Source organism: Solanum stenotomum, chromosome 6, assembly GCF_019186545.1.
Source record: "Solanum stenotomum isolate F172 chromosome 6, ASM1918654v1, whole genome shotgun sequence".
NCBI classification, from domain to species: Eukaryota; Viridiplantae; Streptophyta; class Magnoliopsida; order Solanales; family Solanaceae; genus Solanum; species Solanum stenotomum.
In genome coordinates, this window is record NC_064287.1 from 23,974,577 (window position 1) to 23,979,970 (window position 5,394).

General features: G+C 30.0%; 1 protein-coding gene across 1 annotated transcript in view; it reads left to right on the plus strand.

The window, feature by feature from the left end:
- Nucleotides 1–207: 207 nt before the first annotated feature.
- LOC125867126 (probable protein S-acyltransferase 19) overlaps nucleotides 208–5,394 on the plus strand; it is a 1,047,372-nt gene continuing 1,042,185 nt past the window's right edge. Inside the window, exon 1 of the mRNA XM_049547553.1 lies at nucleotides 208–218. The gene's annotated coding sequence lies outside the window, so the exon portion shown is untranslated. The remainder of the gene's footprint in view (nucleotides 219–5,394) is intronic.

The following is a 5,394-nucleotide window of genomic DNA, read 5'->3' on the forward strand; positions in this document are numbered from 1 at the left end:
TTTTGTATTTGCAACTACAACCCAATTAGATTAAACCACAACCACTATGTGAAATCACAATTAAAATACATCTAACCTATGAGCAAGCAAGACCCAACAATACTCTTAACCCATATTCGCTAAATCACACCCTAAGAATTGGGGGTTTTAGCCACACATCAAGATATAAAAATTTGTACCTAAATGAGCTTGCATTCAAAATGGGTATGAAAATTTAAGTCCTGTTACAGGCCAAGAATGAAGAATCCAAGAGACCCAAGTCCAAATCCTTGGAGATGAAACCCTCTTCTTCTTCAAGTTTCAAAACCCTCTCAAACTCAGGACTTATCACATACACCCCAATATTTCACTATTAAGCCTTTCTTAACATTCATGTCTCATGAAAGGATGTCCTTGACAATCAATCCATGTTTAAGTGATTCTATCACTTTATACTTTCAAGCATTCATAAGGTAGGTTAGGTCAGTATAAGCCTTGTTATGCCGTAATTTTACTAACCTTTAGAAAAATCACTTTTTGAAATGTTCTAAGTATAAAACAGTTTGAGAAAAATACTTAGAAAAGAGTCGCCACTTAATTTTTTAAAGAAATTAAGAAAACTTATAATTTTCAAAGATTTAAATAGAAAAAATCATTTGAAAATACCAAGGAGGGTTCGGGGTTCAATTTACACTTGGAGAAGGGTTTAAGCATTCGAAATATCCGCTAACATGCGGTCGACCTGCGACTTGACTAAAATATATTTTTTGACTAATTTTTTAGAAAAGGTGATTTAACATAAGAAGAATAACTTACAATATTTGGTTAACTGGAAAAAAAGTTAAATAAATGACACATTTTATTTTATTTTATTTTTTAGAGAAAAGGGATCCAAAATGAAATATTTTACTTGAAATATAAGTGATTAGAATATTAATAAAACTAGATTAATTAGAATTTATTTAATTCATTTTAAAATAACTTAAACCAATTACATTAAAGCATGAAAATTATTTTAAATTAATTGAAGAACAAAAGTTTTGGCTAACCTTCTTGAGAAAATGACTATGTAAGTGTTTTATAATAATAATTTACATTATTAGATTAACTTTGAGAAAATAGTTAAACAAATAGCAATTTTTATTTTTGTAAGTAAATGGGCCCTTAATTGAAACATTTGAATTAGTAATTAGAATTTTAACGAAACTAAATTAATTGGTTTCTATTTGAGTCATTTTTGGGTTTATGACAAAAAACTATTTTATACTAAAAAAAAGTTTTGACTAAAGATAATGCAAGAGTTGATAAAAATGAAATTTGTTAGAAATAAAACAACATAGAGAAATAGTTTGTCTTTTGGGGAATACGATTAAGTTAATTAACAATTCTAAAGTTAGAGTTAATAAACAACAAACAATAAATAATTATAATTAAATAATTTAAGAGTAACGGAGAGAAGTTGAATTTGGGCCTTTCTTGGGCCAAATTCGTTGATACTTTTTTGGGGTTTAACCAAAACCCGTTTTTGGTATACAGCTGATATATATCAGTGTATATCGACATGTATATCAGATCTTTTCGTATATCTCCTGCTTCCAAACCCTTGTATTTTACTTTTGGACCTGTATATCGATATTCACCATGTATACCGGTGTATACTGCCCGTTTTCGGACTTTCACTACACCTGTTTTCAATTTCCAGCTCGTATAAAATTGTTGTTGACTCGATGGAGAAGATGTTGGGTTTCTTCCCAACCCATGATGCAAGGAGAGTAACGAAGGGAGTCCAATGGACTTAAACCGAGAGGGTTCATGCAAGAAAAGAAGGATAAAGATTAACTAGAGATAACTTCAGGAGGCAACCATATTTTTAGTTAGAATTAACCACGATAAGAATCATTCTTACCCCTTGTAGATTATCATAAATAATAGGTAGAATGAACTCCCTTTGAAATAATATTAGTTCATATGGGCGTAATGTTAAATCATCTAATAGGTTCAATAGACATAACTAAAACAATCTAGACATTCAACTCAACTGTAGACAATCAAAATGATATCACATGTGTATGAAATATATATTATGTAGAGTACAAATCATTCTTTACCAATATGTTGTTACATATAATTTACAGCAAGGCTTTAGACTCTAATATTACATGTATCAAGTATTGTAACCAGTGAAGGCACGTATTAAACATATAAAGAAGAATGAAGGCTGGCAGCCCTCTCCTAGGTAACATGGAAATTATTTGGTCCTCTTGAATGCCCAGAAAAGCCATTAGAAGACACAATACAAAATTTATAGGCCACACTTAATATATTACAAGAAAACAATGTGTTATACACCATAAACAAGGAAGAATATAATTGTGGTCGTGTTCACGCTATCAAGATGTATTGCAATGTATTATTCTAACTTAAAATCACAGCTTCCAACCCAATTATTCCAAGATAATAACACGAGCATTATGAAAAATATATAACTTATCCCATTTAAGCTAAGCAAGAGGATAATTTAAGAAACAAAATAAGAAGAGGATGAACACCTTATGCAAGTTTAGTCCTTTGCAGGACCCATGCTAAATCAACAGAAGATGTAAATTGGTATTCAATTATTCATTCAGTAAATTAAGGACTTAAACTGGATATATGACAAGTAGAGAAATTTAATGGAAGGCTACAAACTCAAAAGGGGAATATTGTAGATCAAAGTCAGGAGCAAAGATCAAATACATTAATCACATGAGATTAGGTTAATATTCAATACTTCCTCTTCAAGAATAGTAGGACAAACATAGGGCCAAAAATAAGATCTTCTTGAGTTAGTCAATACTTAAGCTAACAGAGATAAATTAAATAGACAAGGATTGACTACATAATTTCAAATCACCTAGCGAATTAACTACAAAAAAAAAAAATACAAACTGATTCAAATAAAGATGAACTAAAAAAAAAACTAAACAAACTATAATATTAAACGAGCATAATACCATAAATGAATCAAAGCATCATATATACCATTTTTCGGTGCGGACCTAGTAGTTGGGGGATTCAGGTAGGTGGTAGTGTGGTAGGTGAGTATTTTATTTTAAAGATTTTATTGTAGTACTCTTTTGCTAAGTGTCTTAATCTTGATATCCCTTTAATGTTATTTTCTGGTAGTGTGAAATTCATGGTAAAATGTAATAATATTTATTGTAATATTCTTCCGATAGTTGTTTTAATCTGAATATTTCTTTAATATTATTTATGATGTATTCTAGATATAACATATCTTCGGTTCTTTGGTACATATATAATTTTTCCTTCATTAATTGTTCTAAGAGTTTTATATCTTCCATAGATTTTATCCAATATTGTAAATATTTGTAGTTCATTTTAATCTGAATTTATTTCTAAATCATACCATTCTATTCTTTCGAAGTCTAAATCATGTAGGTCTATTTCATACCATTCTTGATTTAATATATCTTCATAATCATTAAATATTTTTCCCATATTATTCTTCTTAATTCGATTATTTCTATATTTTTAAGTACATATAAGATTAAAGTTTCATAGTTTTTTATCATTTCATCATGCATGTATGTAGTCATGTTCTTTATTATGCGAGGTTTTTCAATTATTCCTTCCTATCATATTCATAATCGATTAAATTCATATCAAATTATTATGAACTAGATTATCTGTTTATCATGTTTTCCTGTCACTACTAGCGTCGTACTTTAGCGGATACTTCCTTCTTATCAGCGCCTCAACTTTGTTTACTCCCCTAAACGGCTTCCTCGCCTACCGGTTTCAACATTATGATGGCATAGTATAGAAGTTTTCTCCCTGTTTCCAGTGTGCTAATAAACTAGAAATCATGATTCAAATAATTCTAATACATAATAACTAACATAAATTTATTCAATCATATATATGATATTCAGGAATATATGAAATTAGTTCCACATATTTTTGGAACAATATACCTTTGCTTCTTGCTTAGCCATGCTATCTGAAATATCTGACTGGATTTCAGATTGTTGCTCCATTTATCTAAATACTAAATTTTTAGTTGAGAGAGTTTTTTGAAAGAAAGTTTATTAAGTTAGGCCTTGTCCGTCTTTACAAAGTTTACTACTAAGTCTATATATAGACATATAAATTTACTATTCTAAATACTTATCCTAACACATTTTTTACACATGTCCATTACTATTGACTACTATTCATGAATTGTCCTTGTTTTGTCTACCACTAACCTCTTTACGACTTATTTGCACATATCAATAATGTACACTATCTACCACATACACTTGTCATATTTTGTACAAAAGACCCATACCTACTTTTATGACAACTATTATGACTTTTACATTTACATTATTTTACACATAACTTACATTATTTTACACATAACTTTTTCCGTTCATATCTCTTTCTCCTTTTTCTTCCTCGTTGATTATTCCAGCAGGACGTCTGGACTTATATTATCTTCTCCGTTGCACTTTGAACATATATGGTCCGGATATTTATGACCAATTAGCTTGAAATATCTGGTTAATAATTCTGCCGAAATAAATCATACTTTTAATGCTCGTGTCGTAGGTCGTTCTTCTGGCTTAAGTAATGATAAAATTCATCTTTGGACTTCATCCATATCTGCTTTCCTTAGCTCCCTTGAATTGGAATAAATCATTAACTGATCTCTTGCATAGTAGCTCCATATAACGTTTCCGTTTAAGTAATTATTTGCTAGCTCTTGTATAATGGTTGATATACCAATTATTTTCTTATTGGCATAAAAACTGGGTATCTCACATTTTTGTATCTCTGGTTGCTGTCCGATATCTTCCGGTATTATCATATCTTTTGTTAGTCCTATCTTTACCACCTATATCGGAGGTTTTATTTCCTCGTATAATATCTATGCTGTTGCCGTATAAAATTTTACATAGAATAAATTTCCCTTAGTAACTCTCTTATATGTAATAAATGGTTTATGTAGTTTCGGTATTCCACTCAGTTCCTCTCCGTCATATGTATATACTGTATTTAATAGTCCATAGTTGTAACATGTCCTCATCAAGTTGGCATTAGTTTTTGGTTGTGCAATTAGTTTATTATAACCATGTAATTTTTGGGTTAAATAATCTTGGTTGGGTTCTTGGGTTGTAGTAGATCTTGGGTTAAGGTTTAAAAATGTTTGGATTTTGTATATATTTTCTATATAGGTTCGCGTAATATGGTTGTATGTTCTTTTGTCATGGTGTAGGCTATCCGCATATGTAGAAGTTTGTGGTTCTATAGTTAATATATTTTTTGGTGTTAGCCTTGGAGTAAATGGTTTTTCGAATAGCTGGTTTAAGTTTGAATTCTTTTGTTTTTCACTAACTCGTTTGCTTGTACCTGCAGCTGTATTTAAAC